Source organism: Crocodylus siamensis, chromosome 5 (genome assembly GCF_052110815.1).
Source record: "Crocodylus siamensis isolate JL-2025a chromosome 5, ASM5211081v1, whole genome shotgun sequence".
NCBI lineage: Eukaryota > Metazoa > Chordata > Crocodylia > Crocodylidae > Crocodylus > Crocodylus siamensis.
In genome coordinates, this window is record NC_143399.1 from 15,538,797 (window position 1) to 15,565,796 (window position 27,000).

Consider the following 27,000-nt stretch of genomic DNA (forward strand, 5'->3'; position numbering starts at 1 on the left):
ATCTTTATTACCAAAGTAATCAGCTGCAAATAAGTTGGTTAATCAGTTTATAGCTATAAATATATATCTTTCAGAATCAATGTTTTTCCATTGAAACAATTTTCAAGTTGTTAAAAATAGAGACAGGAGGGAAACTTGCATGGAACAACACTCCACATTACATTTACTGTGCTGTTGTTTGGTTGAGCTCTACTGGAGACTAGTATGCAGTCATTGATGCATCTACTATGACTGTATAAAATGTGTTTAATTGGCATGAAAAGGCACTAACAGAGTGCTAGTGGGGCTTCCATTATTGGAGTGGATATCTTATTTACTTTAGGAGATGCAGAGAACAAGATGAAAGTGGTAGGAAACAGTGTGTGTGAGGAGGGGCAGGGGGGAAGGCTGAAAATTGTGCAGGCTACAAAAACTGCAGCATTTATAATGCCACTAACCTCAAAATCCCCAAGAGACTGGTTTGCAAAATGTTTTCTTAATTATAATTTTGCAGATTTATGTTTAACACGGTTTGCCAGTTGTGAAATTGGCAATGATGATAATACAATTTGACGGCTATTTCATATTAAAAAAATATGCATTTTTATAACATACTTTCCCACAATATATTCAAAAAACTGATTTGAACGGCAAGTTTAATTTACTATGCTACTACATACAAACAGCCTCCTACACACATATATACTCACCTGCTTTAGTTGTAATTTATATAGGAAACCAGTCTGCATTAAGAATTGATGTGACACTATATATGTTGTAATACAGTCACTCTAGTGAGTCTATGAGATACTAGTTCCCTGCTGAGTGCATACTTATGTCAATATTTCTGTTAATTGTTGCATTACAAATTGTTACATATCCCAGTGGTGGGAGTTCACATTTATGCCTGCAGTGGAGTTGACAACACCTATACATGGTCCCAGGAGGTTTCAATATACTATGGGATTTGCCTTTTGAAAATGTTATTACAGTTTATTGGGCCAATGTCATTCTACTTAGCACTAATAGAATAAAAGCCAGAATGATGCAGTGATGGGTTGGATCCCTCTGATCCCCTCCCATGCTCTGGAAACACTGTGGGCTGGGAAAATCCTGCATGAAATCACTAAAACATATTAAGCAAAGGAAGTTTTGTTTTCTTCTGTTTTTTAAATGATACAGTCATAGATCACTTGATCTCCAAAGAGCATTGTATTCATATTCTAAATGCAATATAATACTAGTTACATCTGTTATAAAAATGACTGGGTGATCTAAATTCACTACCAGCAATCATTTGTTTGTATTTAAGATATACATTGAACTTATTTTGGTAAAAAAAAATAGGAAATTCCCACTGACATGAGTGGGAGCAAGGTTAGGCTGTTGGGGACCATTGTGAAATGTCTACACACAGTTTCTGTAAAGGAATCAGAAAGCTGCAGAAGTTACTGAGAGAAATGTCCTAGGAGTTTATTCCCCTGCCCAGTGCAGGTGTGTTCTCTGACCACACAGGCCATAGTATATGTACAGTATATGGATGATACTGTATTTCTGTAGTTAGAATAATTGTTGAATTGTTATTATAGCTCTGGTTTACATGAATGTCAATACTGATTTTTTTTAAAATTTTAATTAAACTGAACAACTAAACTTTCTTGAACAAATTAGAACAATGAACAATATCTACCTATTGTTGTAGTGGCAAATCTGGTTACAGGCAGGCTTCCTGCCCTCAAGCTGTGCTGACAATGAATTCCCAAACCAGGGCAGGATGGGTAAATTAACCCCTGCCTGAGTGGGAGCCAGCATATGGCACAACCTAGTCTATGAATTTATCTACTGGCGTGGTGAGGATTTCAGGTCCCAGGCCTTCTGGCCCCTGAGATCAGCCTCCCTGTAGCCTTCAAGGCTCCATGCCTCGTGGTAGGAGGATTGGTGGTCCATTGTCCCTAAAGAGCCTCATCAATAGAAACTCCATGTCAGGAAGACTCTGTGCTAGAAGCCAGTTACAGCCTGGGGCTGCAAAAGCCTTTTGTAAAGATTCCCCACTACGATCTCTGTAAGCACGTGCTTGCGTGTGAGTGTGTGTATATGCCTGGGAAAACAAACCGCACCATCCCACACCTTTAGTTTGCCCTTTCTTTGCAAAACCCTCGTAGGCACTTCAGAGCCTGCCCTAAATCTACTAAATCCCCAAATGAATTCAGGATCATAGAATCAAATACAAAGGATTATGGTCAGAGCCTGTAAAGGAAATCTCTTTGGAAGACTGTGGGAGTTTCATTGTTTTTTGAAATGTGCTGGGATAACACCATAAAAATCAATGGAAAAAGAGCAGGTTCACCTGGGAAAATCAGGTAGCCGGTAATATGGTAGAGGTTAATTTACTCCCGGGAAGTATATGTGACCAGTGTTTAGTACACTGGTCTAGCAATCAGGAGACCTGCTGCATTGCTGAAGTGTTTCGGGTCTACAGCCAGTTTTTCCTGGCTGGAAAATGGATGCAATAGGTCCCTCCCCCAGATTTGTATTGTAAGGTTCAGGACACTAAACTCTGACCCCATGAGGTGATTTTAATGGGCGTCAGGATAACTCCAAACTATTTAGGGTCAACTTACTCATTGTACCAGACTTTGACATCCTCAAGGTAAACCGCTACACTCTACCTGTGCCATTCCTGGCTTGTGAGACCAACTAGTGCTGTTCCTAATAAAACAGCCAGAGCATCCTCAGGGAAAGAGTCTTCCCTGCCGTCCTCAAGCATGCAGTGGTCTGACTGGTACCCAAGAAACAAATCCTGGATATATTGGCTTTAGCCAATTGTTGATGAACAGGATCAAACCTGCTGTATAAGCAATCTCTGCCAGAAGCTAGCCAAAGACCAGCAATAAATTCCTCTAACCAAATTTGATATCCTAGACCCGGCACAATCTGTATTCAGAGCAGGACGTGGAAATAAAACTGCTTTAGAGGCACTGATGATTGATTGCTTCCTGTCAACAGATAGGGTGCAGACACCCATTCTCATCCTCCTGGAGTCTCTGTAGTTTTTGGCACTGTTGCCCACGAGATATTGCTGTCTCACTTGAGAGAGTTGGTGGGAATTCAGGGTAATATGTTGAAATGGGTTGAATTCATCCTGGCTGGACGCACCCAAGAAGAGTGACAGGAAACTGCATCTCTCTCACTAGACTCATCACCTGGGCAGTCCTACATAGATCAATTCTCTCTCCAGTCCAGGAAGTGATCTAGTCAGATGACACCATTTTGTCAACCAACAATATGCAAAGGAAATCCAGTTGTGTTGATCTCTCACCAAGGTGGCCAAGCGCTTAGATAGAATCAACTCATGGATGAAGAACAGTTAGTTGAAGCTGAAGCTGGGCAAAACAAAGGCAATGCTGGTGGGCCATACCATGTGGAAAATCAGATGGAAAAGTTTGCAGCCATGGCCGCAGTCTCCACCGCCTGAAGATAAGCATCCACAGCTGGTTGATTCAGTCCATAGTTGAAGAGTAATCTCAGACTCCATGCAGACAGTAACTTCTAAATGCAGCACAAGGAAATAGCTTTTCCTGTCATCTCTGGCTGGCTTCACATCTCTACTCCAGCCTGGCTGTTGAAGACCTAGCCTCAGTTTTTCAAGTTTTCTTCACCTCTCACCTGAACGACGATGTTCCGTATGCATATGATGTAATGCAGGAAGACTCAGGGAAACTCCAGCTCCGGCAGGCTTCTTAGCAACTCAGGCTGCTGTTAGTTTTGTCCTCCATACTCTACGTGGATTTTCTCACAGAATGCGGAATTGGGTTCAAGGTCTTAACTTAAGGTAAGGGTGGCCAAGGGCAACAGTAAAGGTGGCCAGAACTTGGAATGGGCTTATCCTACCATGGGGGTCTTTAAGAGAAGGCTGGAGAGGCATCTGGCTGGGGTCGTCTGACCCCGGCACCCTTCCCTGCCTAGGCAGGAGGTTGGACTCTCTGATCCATTGAGATCCCTTCCTACCCTACCGTCTATGAACTTGTTCCAAGCCCTGCTTCAAGAGCCAAACCAAAGCTCTAGACCAGTGGTCCCCAAACTCTGGGTCACAACCCCAAATGAGGTTGCAGTATCAGCAGGTGGGGTCATGGCATGGTGCTCTCTCCTGCACCAGGTCCCACCCGCTGGGCTGCAGAGGTCTGGGGAAGGGCAGCAAGGTGGGGAGTCCCATGGGGGAGGGCATAGGGGGAGAGGTGGGAAACCCGGCTCCAAGCTCCGACTTCAGCAGCTGCTGCTTCCTGCGGGTGGCAGCTGGGACTTAGGTGCTGCTGGGGTGGGGGGGCAGGGGGCTGTGGGCCCTGGCCCTAGGGCACCCGGGGAGAGTGCGGGGCTGCGGATTGGGAGAGATGGACACTGGCAGGGCCAGGGGGCTGTGGGTCAGGAGTGGGGGGCACTGGGAGCGGGGGGATGTCTCTGAGTTGGGAGTGAGGGGCAATGCTGAGGAAATGGGGTCATAAATGGAGTCATGCAGAGGAAAAGTTTGGGAAGTACCACTCTAAACCAAAACCAGATGACAGCTATTCTTCTCTTTTTCACAGCAACTTTCTACGGTGAGGATGTAGTTTAAGTTCAGCGACCCAGGAGAGCTCCATGTTGAGGTTCAGTTCACGAAGTAAGGGCCACCATGAATCTTACCACCTTCTGCTTCAACTGTACTACCAGAAGGCGCTGAGATACTATGCTGATAAGTGCAGTATAACAACCTGTAAAGAATACAGTGGAATAGAAATGTGATATATTATTAATAGAAGCTGATTCCTTTAGGTCTATTTAGAGACATGTTCAAGGGAAAACACAATGCGTTTTCTGTGGTTCTTTTTTAGATATAAAGAGAGCCTCTGAAACAAATTCTTCAGCCTACTGTACTTCAAGAAATAGTAATCTAAAGATTCAGACATTTTCTATTAAAGTTTTAAAAACATAGCTTTAAGTCATACAGTGCAGTGAATGCTTTCATATCTCATCTGATTCAGTGGGTTTTAAACCCCACAGCGGTCACATTTTGAAACACTAGTCACTTTTTACAGCATCTCTAAACATTAAATAAAAATAAAAATTATTAGGAGGAATAGAGCCATCTGTAAAGGATCGTTATATGTCACTTTATTATTATTATGATTAACAATACTATTATTTCTGTTTCATATTAGGGTGATCAGGACTATTAATGCCTATAAACTAGAACTGGTAACCTTTATTTTGGCCCAACTGTGCCGTAACGATAACAGAGAGAGAGGATCCAGTTACAAATAGTTCTCTTGATCCAATTACCACGCATGACATTTGGGATTTAACAGAGTCCCTGCAACTAACTTAACACCGTGGGATGTTCAGGTCAGTGATGTGACCTGATTATACTCATTTTAGGTCCCATCCATACTACAGACTTTAAGCATCTTGCAACAATGTCAAGGTTCATTTTCTTGTATTGGGATCCATTAGGTTAGATAGGTGGTCAGCCATGTTAATCTGCAGTCAGGCAGAAGGCAAAGCAGGGTGACACCTTGGTGACTAACTAGTTCAGAGAGACACAAGCTTTTGTAGGAGACAACCAATTTCATTAGATGCTATGAAAGCAGATGCTACTTTGTTAGATACTCCACCTTATTTATAGCATTGGATGAAGTAGGTTGTTGCCTATGAAAGCTCATGCCTCGCTAAACCAGTTAGTCCCTAAGGTGTCACCTTGCCAGCCTTCAGGATCAGCTTAGATGTAATATAAGCCAGGCCTCTGCTTTAATCAAATGGGTTGTAATAGGTGGAAAACAAAGCCTCATCCATACATTTATTTAAAAAAAACAACCTGTGGTGGAAGTGTGGTTAGACTGTGCGTTGGAACAGGAGATATCAATTTGACCCTCACCCTAGATTCAAATCAAAGGCTGCCCTTTATGAACCCCGCTATGAATGGGTTCCTAGCCGTGCCGACTGCAGATGTAATGTTAACCACATCATTCCTTTGTGAGCCATAGTCCATGCATTGCTACATCTTAGCCATGCTAGCCCCAATGCACTGGATTTAAATCCTGTACATATTCTGGAGTGTCCCACATCAGAATTACAATGCTGCAACTTCAACTCAACTCTCATTACAAAAAAATTTAAAAATAAATTAATCCCAACGTTGCTTATTTCAAAGATGGTATTACTGAGTCACTATGAAGCAGGAATCAAGTTCAAACACAAAAGTCAAGCAACTAGGATGAAGGTAATTCCTATTTAAATGTTAAAATCCCATAATTTAATTCATTCATTCAAACGGCAAACTACTAAACAGACTGAGTTTTCCAGTCTCTGCCATCAAGTAACTATAGGCAGTGCTGCCTTCCTTTTCTTTACACTTCAGTTGCAGGTCATATTTAGTGCTGATGATTTGTAATTTGTCCAACAGGTATAGGCACATTTCCCACAGGTAACATTTGTAAACAGAAATAAAGCTGGTGGTGTATTGTTTGCCTCAGAAACTCTGCAATTCTAGTGTCACGGAGTAGGCAGTGATGTGTAACCAAGACCAGTGATAAAAAGAAACTGCAATTGTTTTTTTTTAAGGTACAGTTCTAAAACTGTACTATGTGGATTTCCATGGTATAGCAGCCCAGCCAGAAATGACCCCCCCGCCACACACACACACACACACGCGCGCGCGTGCGCATCAGAACTAGTTATCTGATTCTCTTTTGTTTCCCTTATTCCAATGTTCAGCTGCGTTTTAGTGTTCAGAGCTATAAGGATGCATTGAAACTTATGGAGCCTGACATTTTAACTCTCTCATCTTTGCATGATTCATCTCAATTTACTTGCTTCAAAAATGTAGTCTGAAAGAATACGAACCATCTCTTCGGGCTCGCTAAAAGGCCAGAAGCTGCATTAAAGGAATACAGGGTCAGCCACCTTGTGGGAAAGGTTTGTGTACTTTGGGGCTGATCCTGCAAAGTAATGTGCGTCTCCTGGGAAATGCTGAGCAGCCTCAACTCGGATGGGGAGTTTTGGGATTGGAGGGAATTCAGCCCATGATCAGGCCCTATCATTATGCTTGTAGGTAGACAATGTATTTTAGGGAAAATGAGAAGAGAAAGAAAGAGAACAAGAAAGATGGTGAGAGAGAGAAAGAAAGACTCATATTTTTTCATCTATAGCACGCACCTTTCTCCCCAAAGTCAGCCCTTGGGGAGTGTATTAAGTGGGAAAGCAGATTTTCTGGCTGGAATAAAAGCACCCTGCTTTGATTCCTGTTCCACAGAGCAACAGCTGTTGCATTACTATTCAGGCAGCCGAGGGAATCAGTTGACTTACTGGCTCATTTTTTATTCCAGAGATGTTAACAAGAAGAGAGGTCTCTTCTTCATAATCGTCTTGATGTTCCACTGATCAAGCTAACCTTTCTTCGGGCAATTTTGCTGTCTGATAGTTGCTTATAGTTTCTCTCCTCCTATTTCACGGCCTTGGAGACACTTCAGCTCTTCTCTGAAATCATAAATCTAACCATAGAAACCAGCCTTCAGCAGCAGGTGGGCTTTCAACTTGAGTTAAGCATGAAAGGGAAGGTGAGTGAGATGAAGATTAGGCTCTGTCCCAGCTCTATGCAGCTATAACTTTGGAAAAAACTTTTTCCTTCATTCTGTCTTGAAAAAAACAAGCCACATCTTATATTCTGGGGCATGTTGCATGTGAGCAAATAGGATAAAAATCGATAATAGCATCTGCTTCATATATGAATGTTAAGTAGATGAGCCCCACTTAGATGGTTAAGTGATGTAAAGATTGAAAGAGCCTCAGGTGAATGCGTTGGGTTTCCAAGAGCCAACAAGATCATTAATTAGGTATCATAGCAGCTTCTCTCCAAAAAGCAGGATTCTGGCACTGTGGCCAAGCATTTTGGGCCATCTCCTCAGGTGTTGTCTTAGCGCTACTGAAATGGATGGAGCTCTGACCAGTTAAAACCCAGCGAGGTTCTGCTCTTTTATACGTACCATTGATAACAGCCAAAGGTTGCGCTATACCAGAATCCCTGGCAGACCTATATGATGTGTTGCAGTCATGATGTGAAATTTTAGGTGCAGCAATCTCAACTGAGGCAAAATAAATTGCTCCGGAGCAGATTTTTCTAATTTGACTTGACTTCCCTTTAGAACGAAGATTTGTCTGAGCTTTAGTGGCAGCTACATGAGCGTAAACTTTACGTAACACTTGTTGTGATCCTTCTGCATAATGGCAAATGAAAAATAGCAGAAGAACATATCATTAATGATCTGCAGTAGATGAATGAGTAGTTAATGTGTTCAGAAGAGACAGAACTTTCTCTCTTAAGAGTTCAGTGACACTTAGCCTGGCCTGTTCTCCCTCTACACCTGTAGTCACTGATACAGAGAAACAATAATATATCACTGAACCTGACCTTTTGGCCTTTATGAATTATCTGTTTTAGAAAGATGTGAAACCACCTTTTATATCCAACATAATAGATATTTAGACACTGTTGGATCAATAGTGAACAAGTTTGCTGGTTATAGTTAATGGGTGCCAAAGGGGCATTCTGACAATGACCTCTGACACCCCTGTTGACAAGAAATCTATAGAGAGAAAAAATAGGAGAGGTTGCCAGTTTTTAAAGTTATGAATATAGATCTACAGCAAATAGCGGTAATTTTCATTGAGCAGAAATGTTTCATACTTTCTGTTTCAGATGAATTTCCCCCAAATCCTTAATTCTGACCAATGTAAAATTAATAACTAGCCCTTGTTGAACATCTGAAAACAACTGCTGTGCTGTATGACACAGACTTCCATTCGTTACCCCTACGATATTGTTCTGCTGTCAAAGAAGACTTTTCGTTTATAAAATAGGCTGTCATTTATAATACCAAGCTAGCACAGATTCGTTAAACAGCCACATCATAATGGGTCTCTCTGAGAAGAAATATGGGCTCCTGGTCTTTAAAATTAAGCTAAACTAATTTTAAAAAGAAAATAACCTTATAAAAGTTGAATGTTTTGGCTTTGCTACAAAATATGTTGAAGATACTGTATATTACCTTTGAAATATTAGATGGAGTACTGTACTCATCTACCCTATCGAACACTCTAGTTAGCCGCTCATCTATTTAATTGATCTAATGAAAGACTATTAATGAATGTGGCAATGGCTACTCATATAAAAGTATATTGCTGTATCGTATACTTTGTGAGAATGGTAAAGGAGGTTAAATTCACCAATCACAGCGTAACTGAATTAGATAGAGCTAATTTCTAACAATCTGTCCTAGATGGAACCACAAGCCAGTATTCATCCTGGTAATGAAATTAGCTTTGTTATGTCAAGCCAAAATGAAATCTGTGTGATAGGGAGGGGGGAAATTCTTTTCAAAGAATATACCCAACAATGTACATACTGTATTATTATGTCACACTCCAGTAGCACTGCAGTGAAGTCTCAATGGTCTTCCTGCAGCTAAGCACCACTGAAAACACATTTGTCCTGACTGTTCTTTTCTTTTAACTCTCCTCTCATCTTGTGCAAGATGAATCACTGCTGGATCCAGACTGACTCTGAGGGCAAAGCTAGGTCTTGAGGAGGTAACCTGCCTCCTATGGCTTAAACATTTTAATTAATGTTAACACTAACACACAAATGAGAGTTAATCACTTTGCTGCAGCACTTTCTAATTTAGCAAGTTGATTCATTAAAACTGTTCTCACTGAGGTTTGATTGAATGTCATGCTTTTTAAAAGACCTCTCACATGCCTCAAGGCTTTTAAATCTGATAACTTGGGCAATTGCTGAAAAACTGTTTAGTATTTGCTTTGTAGGGGAGAATGTGAAAGTTTGGTGAGAAAGGAATTGAAAGCTACTTGGTGAAAAAAAAATGTCATTTGGAGGCAGCAAAACAACAGAGACCTTTAAAACACTATAGCAAACGGAGAAATGACTAAAGCTTTCTGCTAAACAGAAACAGAGAAATGACTAAAGCTTTCTGCTAAACAGAAAGGAAATCATTTGATTTTTAGAAGTTCTTGACCAAAACAAAATAACAAGCAGTAAATTGTATTTGTATTCACATGACCATGCCCACCCTTTTTTCTTAGTTAAAACAAAATTATACTATTATGAATTTTACAAGGGTATTTATATTGTTAGATTACATATTGCATTGCCGTGTTACATAAGTAAAAAGCAAAGGGATAATGTTATTTGTATTAGGTAATACCTTTGCAATGTGTTTGCTAATCTAATTATTTTAGAATCAATATAATAAAACCTTAGGTACACAGTTTGGTCTATTAATTGCCATAACGAAAATCTGAAATTTATTATTTAAGTGGGGATTCTTTATTTCATATTAACTCAAACAAAGTGTAATCTGTACTTCTTTTAATTAACTGTGTTCAATATTAGGTAACAAAATATAGCACATTTTCAGTTTCTTAATGAAGGTTGCAAGCAGAAAGGCTGACATTCAATCATCTATTTAATTGCCTTTTAAAAAGTCATTTACATTACTTGACAATCAAATATATTCAACTAAAAACAGGTTACATGCATATAAATTTTGGGGGGAAGTTGGATAAATTATTACATTTGGAATGTAGGTGGGTACACACTTTAGCGGTGCTGCGAGAATATGAAAAACTTTATAGTTTAATGGCACTTAGCACTTCCGTGCATCTGAGAGCGACACACTCTTACTTCTCATTTTCACTTCCCTGTGGGAAGTCTTATAATAGTATAAAACTTATCCTGTCAACAGCAGAAGTTATTATGGCTAGAGTATGCCAGTAGCTAGTCCCTGATGGCTTAAATAGAAGTAAATCACTGTCAATGGGTTGGGGTAAAATCCTGGCCCTAAAGAAGTCAGAATGTCACACTTGGTCCTTCATGTTTACTAGAGCTACAAATGACTTGTGCAAACCTCATGAGAATGCATTATACACCTATATGTGTGCCACATATTCTGCCACTTTGGGTGTGCTTTATCTCACCGCTGATACCCCCTGCCCCCAAATGAGTGGGTTTCCAGGCTTTGAGAAACTTTGGGCCACTTTGAAGCCCATAGACGTTGATCATCTATGTTGAAAACCCCTCCCACCCCTTGGCAAAAGTCCAGCTGACTCCAGATGCTCTTTAGAGATGGAGGTGGACCCTGACTCCGTACCTTCCCTCACTGAAGGTTTTGAAACGCATTTGGCCAAAACAGGCCAAAAGCACAGTAAATGTGCAGATATACTCCTGCAACTTCTCGTTTCAAATTCTGCCCCCCCCCAGCACCCCACTTCCTCTTTCAACTGCTCATTTGAGAGCCAAGAACAGAAGGAGACACAAGCAGTGGACAGACTCGTTCCCAAGAGGGCTGTGCTCAATATACAGTGGCCACATGATAAGATACAGAAGGGATGGGAGGCTAATTGGGTTTGAAGTAGTTGAGGGCACCCTTGAGGGCTGATTCCATCTTTCAGTGCAGACGGACGCCCAGGAATATTTACCCTGCTCGTATTGAAATAGCTAAAGACTTTAAATGGCCAGTATTGGGGAATTAGTCAATAGATTCTTCAGAAAGCCCAAATCACACTTCTGCATCTTATTGCAGATCCAAACGCAGACTGTTTTAAGCAGATCGTAAAAAAGTTGGCCTTTAGGAAACAGGTTAGGTGTGAATTTATTCCAGGATTTTTTTATCACAGGAACCACATCAGTTACAATATATTTTAGATGATGGCATTTCATCTCTGGTTTTCTCTCTTTCTGGATTGGCCCTGTCCTCACATACCCTGGGAACTATGCTTGAATTTGTTGTAGCACAGATTCTTACTTAGTTTAGTCCAGATCCTCATTTGCTTTCAGAGCTTGTTTTAACTGTATATGATGTTCTTTCTCTGACCTCCCATAAACTACAGTGTCACCCATATCAACTCCCACTATCTCCAGTCACTGAAGAATCTCATTCATGCACCTTTGAAAGATTTTTGGAGAGCTTGTGATACTGGATGGGAGGCAACTTCTTCCAAATGGCATTAGAAATTTCTGCTTGGCACCATAAGGCTGGAATGAAGATTTCAAAATGCCTTTATTAAAGAGAACTTGTATCCATTAGTTTGTAGATTGTAATTCTGTATTGGAAAGACTTTTTTGCTTCTTACTTCTTCCCAATGCCTTGATAGGCCAAGAAGCATTGGGCTACCTTTTGGTGGACCAATTATATAGTGAACAGAAATAGTCAACAAGCTTTCAGGCACAAAGGGCAGCTATACACATACTCCAGGGTAGAGGGGTGGGTGATTTAATTACAGCAGCTCCAAGAGCCACTCTAATGAAAGCACCCGCGGTGTCCCATGCTTCAAAATGGCAGCGGGGGAACTAAAGCTCATCTGACAAGCTTTAGTTCAAGCGCCCCGCCAACATTTTGAAGCATGGGGACACTGAATAGACGTGACATAGAGGCTGCTGGAGTGCATTAATTAATGCACATTAATTAATTGAGTCTGCTTCAATACATGCTAATTAGCAAGTGTCAGAGCAGGCATCTGGCATGTGTATAGGTGCCCCAAGTGTCCCCTTCCAGGTTTGGAAAATAAAACCCAGTCCTTATTCTTAAACTCCCTACACAACTTACTTTGCTCTGTCTAAGCATACCTAATCTTTTCTGTTATCCTTTGCCACAAGTATCACATGTCTAACCAGTATTTGTAATGGAGCATCCACTTTAAATGTGGGATTTTTTCTTCAGTCCTTCTTGCATTACACTTCCAGTGTAATGCCTCACTACCATTTTTCAGTGCAGGGGACACTGATACCCGTGACTCTCAGACACTTTTAATTACCACGGCTAGCTAATTAAAGCGCCCCCCACACACCTCCCAGAGCATGTGTAAAAATGCCCTTTGTCCTTTCTTTTCCTCTATGGGGGCTTGGCACCATGATGTAAAATAACATACACAGTTGTTTTCTTTGAACACTGAACAAGGAACTTGATGAGAATAAGAATCAGTGCATTATTCCCAGCGTGGCTCTCTCACTCTGTGTTACTGTAGCATTTCTAGCCAAAACCTCTTCCCCTCTCTCTTGCTGGCTTCATGATGCAGATTATAAGAAATACGTAGTCATCTGGCCAACTAAGTCTGACCTCAGTACTATGTATGTTTTTAGAGTAGATTTTAGAGGAAAGACTAATTAAAGATAGTTATAAAAGTAAAGGGAGATGGTATAAAATGCAACATGCCTTTTTCAGACTAACACAATAGCTTTCTTCGGCAAGATAACTGACTTTCTAGATAAAGGAAGTGGAGTAGATCTCATCTATCTCAATGTCAGTAAAGCTTTTGACTTGGTGCTGCACAGTAAACTATTAGTTCAGCCCAGAGAAGACAATGATTAGTAGAGGAGCTGTAAGGTGGACAAGGACCTGCCTCTAAGGTGGAAAGTATCAGGCTGGAGGAATGGTACCTTAGTGAACAGTGGTGGTGCTCATATTATTTAATACATTTCTGAAAGAACAAAGCACAAATGTTAGGTGTGTTAACTAAACATGCCAATGACACAAAGTTGGGCGGTACTGTCAATATGGGAGAGAACTTGGATTCTGTGCAGAAAGACCTGGAGGAATAGTGCTTCATGGGAGTGAAAAAATGGGATTAAATTCAATAGTACAAAATCAGGGTCACATACGTTGGACATAATATCAGACCTTGTTCTATAATGTCCAACCTCACCAGTGGAAAATGTCTGAGCTAAAGAAGGACATGGGGACAGTAGTTAATCAGTAGCATGCAAGCATAAAAAAGACCTGATTGCAAACCTGGAATTCATCAGAAGCTTATTTCCAGTAGTGTTAGGGAAGCATTATACAAGTCACTGGTGACACCTGATCTGGGCACATATAATGTTCGTGAAAAAATGAACTGAAATTGGGAGGAGGGACAGAGTAGGGCCACTAACAGTGATGAGGGGAATGTAAAGCCTTTCTTCCAAGAGAATGCTAGAAGAGCTCCAGCTCCGAGGGGTTTGCTTAGCCTAGCAAGTGAGAGTAGAGATTGCTATCTGTAATTACATCAGGGAGAGAAAAGAACCATTTAAACTGAAGGACAGTGTTGACACCAGATCAAATGCATATAAACTGACCAGGGAAAAAATTAGGCTGCCAGTAGAAAGTTCATAAGCATTAGGGCAGTCAGTGTGAGCCCAGTGAAAACAAGCAAGTCTAAGTAGTTTCAAGACAGAACTTGGTAGGCTAATGAAAGGGATTACCATGACAATGACGATTGCAAGGGACTAGACTTGATGAGCCAGCCCTGTGGTCTTATGTTTCTAATTACTTTTTACAAATTAGGCTTTTCCAGAATATCCAGAATCCAGCACTCTTTTATGTACTGCCTGAAAAGCATTTCCAGTTGGTCACAAAGGTGGACTGTTGGTCTGTTCTTCCCAGCAAAGTAGAGCTCTCTTTTTTGAGGGGTTTTAGAGGTACATTTGACCAACTCAGCTGCACAATTGCTTCACGTCTGTCTTAGTCTGGATTAGTTTCAGTGATCAAATGTAGGATAAAGCAACAAACTGGGTGCATCTACACGTGCACATTTACTGTGCAGTAGCCTAAATGACTGTACAGTGACCTAAAATTACTGGCATGTGCCATCACGTGCACGCCTGTACTGTGCAGTAACTCTGGCAACTTACGCTGACTTGGGCAAAGATTTGATGCCTGCATGATGAAGGTATCAAATTTATGCCTGATTAGTTACTGCGCAGTAACACACATGTGGAAGCCTCACTGAGCAGTGTGTGTGGACACTGCGCTGTGTGTGTGGACGGCCTTGGAACTAACTTTAGTCTAACTGTAGTCCCAAATCAGACCACACAGCATAAGTGCACTTTAACACCTGCACATGTAGATGTAGATGCCAGTAAATTTAATGTGATGTAAATGCACATGTAGATGCACCCACTAAATAGGGAAGTTGTGGAGTCTTCTTCTTTAAAGGTTTTCAAAAAAAGGTCAGATAGCTATCTGTTTGGGATAGGGTAAGAAAAGTGCATCCTGCATCTGTAAATGGAGTTGGATTAGATCAGTGGTTTTCAACCTATGGTCTGTGGACCACTGAGGGTCCACAGGCTATGTCTAAGGGGTCCACAAAAGATTATTATGATCAATCAAAAGTATGTAAATACCCACACTTGCAATTCAAAGGGGTCTGCACCTCCACTTGAAATTTCCAAAAGGGTCTACACCATCATTCAACATTTTTTAGGGGTCTGCAAATGAAAAAAGTTTGAAAACCACTGGACTGGATGGCTACTTGCAGACTTAAAAAAAAATGGTGCTTTACTTTAAACTTGGAGCACTCCCGCATCAAGCCCAGCACATGCCTAGGAGAGACATCATGTTAGTTGGACCCAACTTGCCCTACATGTACATAGATCAGGTGCTTTAGTGGGGCTTTTTCGGCACTTTTATCTAATAGCCGATTGATTCAGCTTTAGACAAAAGCACCAAAACCCCTGCTGAAGAACCCAATTTATACAGATGCTGTGGAGCCGGTCGAAGTAACATGCTGCTGCTTCTGGTAAAGCTTGTTTTCTCCCCTTTTTTTTTAAACAGCTGCAAGCAGCTAATAATTCTTGAGGACCCTTCCCATCCTATGATTTTAGATTAAGATTGCAAAATTTTAGAAACCTCAAAGGTGAGAGAAATATCTCATTTAGGGATGGGCTCAGCATCAGAATCAAGGTCTGATTTCACTTTCTGCACCCTAAATTATGAAGATGTTTGAATCAGGATTCTGGCTTGGGCCCTTTCTGTACTCCAACCACAGGGAACATGGTACAATACGTCCTACCCAGCTCCTCGAATGTAACTTTGCAGAATTCATTTTCATTTCCAAAAGCTCTTTTCCTTTTCCCAGATCATTTATTCGTCTCTCTCTTGTCACATCTCTGGGGCTGACATACTTGTGTTTGACATGCTTATGTTTATCTTTTTGTTGGTTTTATTCAATCAATATTGTGCCATGTGGCTGAGTCAAATAGGCAAGAAATGGTCAGCAAGACAGTCAATTAGGAATAAGTGGGGAGAGCCAGATAGTTCAGTAAGACCGGGACAGGATGGAAGGAGAGAATTCATTTTTATCTGTTTGTTTTATAACACCGTTGTGAGCAAAGGAGAGATTGCTTGAGGTTCTGACAAGATAGAAGCTGTGATCTCTACTTGAATAGGATAACCTGAGCTAACGAACTTAAAAGTAATTCTGAGCAAGGAAGTTATACTTTTCAAACATGTTAGCAGGCAAATTAGCATTTGCTCTCACAATCTTTACTTGACCTGCTAATTTGTATAAAAAGCGCAAACCTCCTTGTTTTCTCTGGGATTAATGAACTTGAGATAGGAGCACACCTTTATTTTCTTACTAAAGGCAATACCAGAGAGACAGCCAGCCAGCCCGATGCTAGCTAGTGGTCTGAAGTCTGAACACAGAACTGGAAAGAAGGAAGCCTTAAACACTAATCGTGTCTCTGACAGATTCCCTCTGCTAAGTTGGCAAGACACTTGGGACAAACATTTCTAATGTATGCTCATTGCCTCTGAAAACCAAGCTACTGGTTTTGGTGTCTACATACGGAAATCAGAACAAGCAATCTAAAGGATTAAAAATTGAGGCATTAAACTTATAGGATATCTGTATTTAAATTTTCTAGACTGCCTTTAAAAACCGTACTTCAGTGCCCACCTATAAGCACCTACGTTTAAAAGTACCAGCTTTAACCCCAGCTTCCCTGTCTATAAAATAGTGATAACATACACTTCAAAAGGGTCCTGGCAAGGATTAACTAAGAGTTAATATTTTTAATTTAATCACATTGAAAATGAAAAGTGGTAATGCTTTTATTAACTTTACAAATACTTTAAAACTTTGTTGGGTTTTTTTTTTTTTTAAGGCCAGGAGTCCATGAAATATTTGAGCAGAATATTAATTCACCAAAATGTCTTGGGTAATTGGATAGAATTTCTCGAAAGTGCCAGGTATTTAGGATAAAAAAATGTCTCCTGACTTCAGCATTATAATCCAAAAATTCTCATTAGTTTCTCCAATGTACCTAATATAATTCCCCCCAAGTTTTTAGGTGATGAAAACGATTAAAAATGATCCCATAACAGTCTGTACAGTATTTTACATTCACTGACCTTTTATGTAATTTGATATGTTCCTTTGGATGTCTACTCTGAGTGTGTTGGGTGAGAACTTGATTTATAAACAGTATATGCACATAGGATTTTTATGTACTTTGTTCAAGCTATCGGATTTTTTTTAGCCACTTACATTCTATTTGCAATTCATTAAAAGAACTTTACTTTTTTGTGAAGATTGCCATTTCTTTTTTTATGCACCCAGCTGAAGTAGATTTTAAACATGGAAAAGTCCTCAAAAATGGGTTTACTGTATCTCATAATAGACTCCTTGCTTTGGTGAAGCCTACAGTTTCATATCATAGCTCCATTAGTGAAGGGGAAGATTTGGTCTGGGGGGAAAGCGCTTCAGAAGTAGTCAGTGCTGGCTGAACAATCCACCCACTCAGTTTTGAAAATTGCAGCCCAAACCTCCATGGTGCCTTTCACTTGAGGATTTTCAAATACTTTATAAATGATAATTAAATGAACATCTCGATACCTCCATAGGGCGATAGACAAATATTATTTTGCTGAGAAGGAAAATGAAACACAGAGCAGTTATGTCTTGCCAAAGGTTAGGTGCTAATTCAGTGGCAGAGATAGCAATAAAGCATAATATGAACTATTATGTGGAACCCAGGCCTTACTCGGTTTCTTGCTCAGACCATCTAGCTGCAGTTAGTGAGGCTATTCAGTTCTCAGCTGTCCTCAGTCTATAAAGGAATTCATTATCTTAGAAAAGAGGCAGCTAACAATATAGTAGTTAGGGGGGGCGCATCTACATGTGCACATATACTGCGCAGTAACCTAAATTACTGCGCAGTACAGGTGCGCATCTACATGTACACACCCATACTGAGTAGTAAATATGGCTATTTACACCAATGTGGGAGCAAATTTGATACCTGCATCATGCAGATTTATGCCCAATTAGTTACTGTCCAGTAATGCACCTGTAGATGCATTACTGAACAGTAACCCAGGGGCCTCTCTGCTGGGTCTGCCCAGCTACTAGGAGGCCAGCTGGAGCCCTGCCTCAGGGCTGCTGCCTGGCACCCTCTCCTGCTGATGGGCTGCACTGCTCTGAGCCCCACACCAAGCCTCCTACCTTGCCAGCCCTCCCAGCCCCAGCCCCTCCCCCCCGCCCCCAGCTCTGGCCCTGGCCCCTCCTCCTTTCCCAGCCCGCTGGCACTCCCTTCACCCCAGATTCCCCCCCACGCAGCATGCACAGAGGCAGGACACAGGTCAGACCTTTACTGAGCAGCCCGTGTTCCCATGGCTGGGTGGGCACAAGCCTCTCACATGCTGAGCAAGGCATCGATTCCAACAGAGGTGGGGGTCAGTGGGGGCTGGAGCAGGTGCTGCCAGCAGCCTGGCCTGGCCCACCCTGGAAGGGTTCAGGGGAGGCAGGCATACTGTGGCTAGCCCCCAGGGAGCAAGCAGGGACAGGGGGCTCAGGCGGCACCCACCTGGGCCCAGCTCTGCCTAGGCAGCTTACCATGGTCCCTCAGCACCCAACACACAGCTGACCTCCAATCTGAGGCCAGGCAGCACAGGGCCCCTGGAGCAGAGCCTCTTATCTGTCAAATGTCGCAAACTCTCACAAAAGTCTTCTGTCTCTTGCTTCTGCAGGGCCAACATTTGCATGCAGGGGAGAGGCTACCACGGGACCCCTGCCACAGGCTTGCTGCCACCTGGAGTTGGAGCCACCTGGAAATGCTGGCAGCACCAGTGGTGCAGCCAGGAAGAGACCAGTCTGTTCCAGCAGCTGATGGTCATGGTGGAGGGCAGGGTTGTTGGTGTCACTGGGCATAACCCTAGGTAACTCAGAGGGATGGAAGACCACGAGTGTCGATGAAGCCCCTCTGCTCTAGGCCCAGGTGAGCCAGGCCCCCCCACCCCCGAACCTTTGTAACTCTTTCTTTGAACTTTTTGCAACCTCCTGTAATACTGGAAAACAGGATGAGTAGCAGGCAAGCTGAAACTCCCTAAAAACTGTTATCTGTGGAATGCAAGGACACCGCTCAGAGAGAGAAGGGCGGAGGGAAAGGGGGATGAGTGGGGGCCAGCTAGTGGAAAACTACTGCAGAAAGTGACCAGGGTATAAATATACACTGTTGCAGGGCTAGGGGCGCAGGATTTGAGACAATACAGTCTCCCTGTGCCTTTTACTTGAGCTCAAATAAACTCTGTCTACTTCTCCCCCCAGTGTGTTTATTGGCGCGACGCACACCGGGCAATGAACCCAATCGTTGCCTCCCTCGGGCACCTTGTGCCGGCAACAGGGTGGTAGGCCAGTGGACATGGCAGGCAGAGGACCTCACCTGGGAGGCTGCCCAGGAGGAGGCACAGCTGTGGGCATACTATGATGACTGGGCTGAGGTGGCAGTCCTGGAGCAGTGGTGCATGGAGCTGGCGGAGCAGCAGTTAGCCACCCAGAAGAGGTGGTGCCCATTCCCACCCACGTCTGGCCACCCTGGGTCCTGTGTGCCACCCCACAGCAGCCCCTCCAGCAGTGCCCTGGAGCAGGTTCTGCAGCACCTGCTGGTCACAGCACCAGGCCTCACTGCAGCCCCTGAACCCATGGAGAAACTGTTTGTGGCTGGGGTCCTGGCCAGCTGCCACCAGGCTTTCCACCCTGGGTGGCCCTACCCCTCAGCCCCTCACAGATGGGGTCTGGGATGGAGTCAAAGAGCTGTCTGACTTCTAGGTTCAGTTTGGGACTGGGGGTTTTACTGTGGGTGAGTGGGGGAGGGCACTGTGTTTGTTGAGGGGTGAAGGAGGAGGGATTGGGTGGGTTTTGTACAGAAAATAATGTTTTTCATAATTTCATCCATGCGTATGTCCTGGAGCAGTGCTGGGGGTAGGCGGGGCATTGAGGGTGTGTGGGTGGTGGGGCAGGCAGGCTGGAGCAGGGACTGCAGGAGGAGGAGGTTGGCCAGAGCCTCCCAGAACCAGTGCCGTGGGCCCAGCTGGCAGGTGCGTGGCTGTCCTGAGGCCTGAGCAGAGGCGTGCCTGTTGGGACTAGCTGATCCAGTAACATGGCCAGCAGCAGCACAGTGTGATGGTGGTTATTGCTGACAGGGGCCACGGAGTAGTGGGGTGCTGGGTGCTGCTCGCAGAGGCAGGAGCAGCTGTGGTGTGAGGTGAAAGGGTGGGCAGGGAGGGAGATGCCATGTGCTGCTCCTGCACTGGACACACAATTCCCAGACAGGAGAAAAGCTGGGCAGGGATCGGAGGGTGGAGATATGCTTTTAAGATGTCCTCCAAGTGCTGGAAGCTGCCCCTGGCCTCAGCATGGTTGCCAAGGCCTGGCAGCCATGTGAACAGAGGCGTGAGCTCCCTCTGGTGGCCACAGCGGCACATGGCCGACTGCTCTGACCTGGGACTGTAGCTAGTCCCAAGTCACCAACATGTGTAGACACTTGCCTATTCCCACTTACTGCACAGTAAGTTACTGTGCAGTATACAGTACTTACTACACAGTAAGTAACTTACTGTGCAGTAAATTTAAGCCAACACAAATGCACACGTAGACATGCCCAGAGTGTAGGACTCAGCATCATTTGGCAGACTTGGGTTCTAATGTTGATTCTGACACTGACCCACTCTTTTGCCCTAGGGAAGATGATTTTCAGAATAGCTCACTTCACAATATCAGGTGCCTCCATTTCTAGATGCCCTGCTTGTGACAGCTACATCTCAAATAATGGATATAAGTAAATACATACTGCTAGTTCTGTCCTGCTGTTTCAGTCTGAAGACAGCACCTCCATGGCAAAGTGACTTTTTAAGCACTATAAAGGGCCTTGGAATGAAGCCTAACTCAGAGAAAAAGGAGTACAAATTCTTGAATCATAGATGCTGCTTTCTGTTTGGGGTTCAAAGGCTGTTTTGTGATTTCAAAAGGCTCTCAATTCCACTCAAAATTGTAAGCTGGATCCTTTTTTCCCTGCTCCTCTCTCCAGAAACTTGTTCTACACAGTAGACCCTGAAGTAGACCTTCTTGGATATTCTGTTTGGAGGGGTAGAGGGGACCTTTAAACTTATCTCCTTAGCGTGTCATTTTTAGACTACAATTACCTGAATCCCTTCCCTCTTCTTCAGGAGAAGCCTAGCATCTCTGTGGAAGTCATGCAATGGAAGCCACACTCCCACCACAATTCACAGAAAACATCTTAAAAGGGAGCCAGTTATTTGTCCATTTTTCCCTTACCTCTCCCTATAATACAGTGGTTTGCAACTTTTTTTCATTTGTGGGCCCCTGAAAATGTTGAATGGAGGTGAAGGCCCCCTTGTGGGGGGGGGTATTCACATACTTTTGATTGATCGTAGTCATCTTTCGTGGACCACTTAGACATAGCCTGTGGACCCCCAGGGGTCCATGGACCATGGGGGTCTGTTAAAAACCACTGCTATAATGCAACCTGCAACAGCAGATCTCTTGATTTTAAAGAGGCTCCCAAATGCATTGTATACACAGGCAATCAATCAGCCTTGGTTTCAGCTACTGTTGCATATCTTATAGTGTATCTTCCCAAAATCAGTGTAGTTTTGTGTCGGGTGACACCATGCTAAAGTGCAAACTGTAGTAAGATACTGACATTTAAAAAAAATGTTTTGTATCATGCTTATTTTGCAAGGCTGACAAATTTCAAATATATTTTTCTGGTTTTCTCATTTGGTCATGATTCCAACATATCACATGTATTTTACACAGATTATCAAAGGTCAATGCTCTAGACAGCTTTGGGGTAAGTAGGAATGGACAGAAAGCAGGCAGCATACAATGTACATTTTATGCTCCTAGACTATGATATAACTGAACACTTCAAACTGTAAATGACCTTTTAATAGGCATCATTTGTTTTAGGGGCTCCCATTTTCTATTTCTTGTTTTGAACTATGTATATATACAGTTCTTGGCCTATACTTTTATTTCCTGTAGAGCAGAGTGTTTTTTTCCCTTGCCTATAGTAACTCTTGAAGAGTAGTACACTAGATGAAGATTGAAAGAACTTCAAAAATTTAAAGCTTTTACCACTTGTTATGTAGGTTAGCAGTTGTTAGGTATGTGGCTTTTACAATGCATCAAAGTGAGAGTTTTGATTGGATGAACAATAGAGGAAATAGCATCTGGTACATGTAGTTCTCAGCTGGTGCATCCACACATGCATTAATGTGCTTTTCCTAATGTGCATTAAATTTAGTACCTCTAGTATGAGGTACTAAATAAATGCATATTAAAATGTGCTAATTCACAGTAGTGCAAGTATACCCTTTTTTAGGTGATGCTTAAAGCACAGGAGCCAATTCTCTGCACATTAGCGTATTAGCACAGTTTTTTGTGCGTCACTGTAATACGCAGTAGAATAGGCTACTGTGCATTAAAGTGCATGTGTAGATGCACCCAGTGACTGACATGAAGAACCATTTTGTAAGTCATCCAAGGTAGAGCACTAAAGAAACTACAGGCTAAAGATGATTTTATCAAGGTTCTTTAGCCCCAAGAATTGAATGACAGACCTAGGGTTGAGTCTACCCATCCCTGAGTTTTGGAGTAGCTTCGCTCAAGATGCAGAGTTGGCAGCCTAAACTCATCTCTATGCAAAGGAAGCTTCCTCTTCTACTCCAGCTATCCCTGTATGTCTGTTTTCTACAAGCATGGCCGATACAATATGGTGGATAACTCAGTTCCTGGACACAGAGGGAAACGACTGCTCTAACCCCAGACTGAAATAATTTCCTATGCTAAAAAAATTCATTTAGTGCAGGGTCATGGAGGAACAAAAATGAAATCTAATATTCACAGAGGGATTTGGATCATCTTCTTATTCTGTCCGCATTTGATTTGATGAAATAGGATAGCATCACTGGCACTCTGTACCATGGATTGCTATTCAGATCGTTCTGTAATCTGAACCATGCTGCTGAATCACACTTGTTAAAAGGAAAACTAACTAAATAAAAATACCGCCTTGTTTGAGCAGTGCTTTCATGGTTTTACTAGTCTTCTAAACATAGCCTTCTAAGGATGGTACCACTGGTATTTGGGGAAAATAGAGAACCCCTTGCCTATTCAAGCCCATTTCCTACTTTTATTCTAGCTGCATCTAGGGCATTTCCATAGATTATAAGTATAATTCACCTCCCTCACCACCTAATCAAGTTTGATGAGGACAGCAAAAATACAGAAAACCAGCTTTGCGCGTCCTTAGGTGCACAGGATGGGTAATAAAGGTAGGGCAGGAAAGTAAATGGCCAGCCAGGAATGGTCTTGTTAACAATCTAGTAATCAAAGGGGAGAAAGGGCTCCTTACATCCTAGCTGTTCTGTTTCTGGAAAGCCATTTGTTTTGTCTCTTTGTTTTACTGTACAGTAGACCTTGGGGAAAAGGCCTCATGTAGAAAAGTGTACTGAGGGAAAGACTCTTTTTATAAGGCCCCCTTCTCCACACCACCAGAATTTTAACCAGCAAAGAGGGATTTACTCATCTTCTTTGGTGTATCAGGAAATGTAAAACCTTCAGTTGGTCTCTGAAAGGCTCTTTCTACTTGCTGGAAAGATTATTTCTGTTCCCCAGTGAAGCCATTAATAAAGTCCCAGTAGTCTTTCCACCATTTCCCTCAGCACCTGTTGGCAGTCCTAAAACTCTGCCGCTCCTATCAGTCTCCATCCTCTCCAATCTCCTCTGCCAAATGATGTTTTCCTTAGCAAGAACTTCCAACATAGCCCCAATTGTTTCAGTGTTATAGAGGGATTCATCCTGAGTGGATTTTCAATAGCTTTTGTAACTACACTAGCAACCGCACTCTTTTCAAGCAAAATTATCTACAGTTTCCCAAGATTCAATAGCAGTAAAGTTTTTATGCTATCTTACTGGAGTCCCTTGAGCTTGCAGTAGATTTCTTCTCCTAATATTCCATTAGTCTGCCATGCCCTTGCATCCGTGGAGAAAGACTGGACCCTGCATTCTGAGTTTCCAAGCTATCACATTTCCTCCCTCCTCTAAAATCTTGACTCTTTTTGGAATGAAGCTTACATAAAAACACACATAGTTTATAAAACACTATCAGAACAACAAGTGTATTTAGAAAGATATTTTAACTATAGGTTTTATTGCTTTTATTTCTTTCTTAATAGTCATAAAACTGAGAAGAAAATTAATTCATTTTTTTAGCAGTGTATTGAGATCTAAACATGGTCTCTAATCTCAGGCCTTGATTCTGCAAACATATAAGCATGGGAAGACCAGTGGGTCTGTGCTGAAGTCAATGACCTACTTAAATCACTGCCACCTGCAAGTTTGCGGTAGCAAGACCAGAATTGTAGAAGAAAAGTCAGGTAGGGTACAGGAAACTAAAATCTCTGTAGCAGGATAGTACTTGTAAATACAAGTATTACCCTGCTGTGGAGTTTTTTTGTGCACAGCAGTGCACGTGTAGACACTGACCCAGTTGGCTGGAGCAAGACACTGACCCAGTTGCTTCAGTGTGGGGGCTGCCTACTAGGGCTGTGCAACATTTCACCGGCAGTTTTGTTTTGACACTGTTTCAACTTGTTTTGAGCTTGAAACAGCAAAATCAAAATGAAAGAGAGCTTCGAAACAGCCTCGAAACGAAACAAGGCAAGTCAAAATGTTTCAAATTTTTCAAAACATTTTGAGTTTCGAAGCTCAAGCTGGGCTTGTCTGCAGGGAAACAGAAACTAAAGCAAAGAGAGGGACGGGGAAGGGTGGGGGAGAAGGAGTGCTCTCATTATTGTAGCTGGCCAGTGACTGTCATCCTTTCCTGAGGTCCCTTCGAATCCCAGTGCTCTTGGGGAGGGATGGAAAACCTGCATAATAGGCAGCATTGTTTGAACTGCCCTGCTTTCTGCCTTGGTGTCAGTTGAGTGAAGGCACACCATAACACACACGCAGTGTCACCCACCCATGCCATGAGTTTTGCCTGTCACAGCTGAATCACTAATAGTTGGGAACGTGGTACTTACACTACTTGAACAGTAGTAACAAAAGGTATAAATCCCTCCCAAGGCTCTTAATTACTCCCGTTAATGATTGTTTTGTTATCCTCTATACAAAGAAGTAATGCCACATTGAGAGCACAATGATGCAGGTTGTGCTTGAAGCCAAGGGTTGTGCGAGTTGTGCTAAATGAATAAAAGCCCTGTCCTCAGATTTGGGGGATGCAGGTCTGAAACTATGGTAGCCTCAATACTAATAATTGTTTTTCCACCTCTCCCTCTATTACTTCGTTTTAAACGTGCTATCTGTTATTATACCTATCATACTTCCTTTATCTGTCCATCACCCACTTTTACCACTGTCTTGCTAAGCAGCTTTGCCAAACACTATCACTGAATGTGCGCTAGAAGTTTCTGCTGGCACAGATATGTGTGTTATCATCATTGGTATCAGTATCATCACTGGTTTCAGTAGCAACAGCAGTAGCAACGTGCAGCACCATAGTTCCTGGGAGGCCTACTCACAGACTGGAATGCCTCTGCACATCCCCGACATTACCATGCTAGCAGAAATGAGTGCAGACTGAAGAGTGCCCACCTGGGAGACTGTCAATGTAATGACACCTATATAATTAATAAAACTTTTTGTGTAGGTTGACCAACATATCTGGAAGGCATATACCTGTGCATGTATGGAAGACAGTACTCAGACAGCACTCCTGTTGACATTTTAAGACATGCACACAAATACAAATACCTGTTGCTGCCTCCTCCTCGTTATTTTGTCTACTGCTAATATTATCAAAGGTTATGTTAATGTAACCAAAGGCTCAAGTGATCGCTTCATCCATAAAATAAGGGAATGTCAGAAATCAAACACATATATTTATTTACCTCCAATCTATAAAGCTCACCTGTGCAAACACACACTTGAACATACAGAGCTGGTTAACTGCGTGAGTCTGAAGGCAAGCAGAAGGAAGGGCAGAGTGGCACCTAGAGACTATCTTGTTCAGGGAAGCATGAGTTTTCATTGCCAACAAACTACCTTGTCAGATGCTGATAAAGTTAAACCCTCTTAGCATCTGCCCTACTGACTGCCATATGATGGGTTAGAAATAATAAGTGGGAATAATATAATACAGACTTTTTGGAGTGGTGAATTTCACAAATGGCTTCTTCTGCTTTGCTTCTCTTATTACCTGGGTGACTCAGTGCCCTATGCTTTGGGGCTCTTTTCACCAGAATCCTTTTCTGGACAAGAAGAATTTTACTATTAGTTGGTGATATGAATAAGTATAACTTCCAGCTACTCCAGCCTCTTCACAACGTATGACTGGTTACGTCACTGCCCTATGAGTAATACGTACTTGATTTATAATGATTATATCCTTATGTACTTAACTTGCAAGGATTTTGTGTACTTACAATCATTATATCTTCTTACTATTATGTTAAGATGTATGCCAATATATTGATGTTCATATAATTTATATTGTGCCTTATATGTATTTACTTTTATTCAACATCAGAAGAAAATAATTTGAACTCAAATGAATACACATATATAAAACATGTAAGCAGACCTGGGAGCTCTCTGGGACTCTCAGAAGAAAAAGTGCCTTATGTTATGTTATCAGGCCCTGTTCTACAGCCACTCCATTTGCAAACCATCCATCAGCTACATTAGCTTTTACACCACCTGATTTATTTCTGTTCATTTAAGCAGATTTGCTTCCACTAGTGGCAGCAATGGTAGGAGGCAGCACTTTTCCTGACATGTCACCTGATGCTTAACGAAACTTAAATGTTGGTAGGCATAGGTTTGAATGGAAATTTGCTAGGGAAATATTTGGTGGAA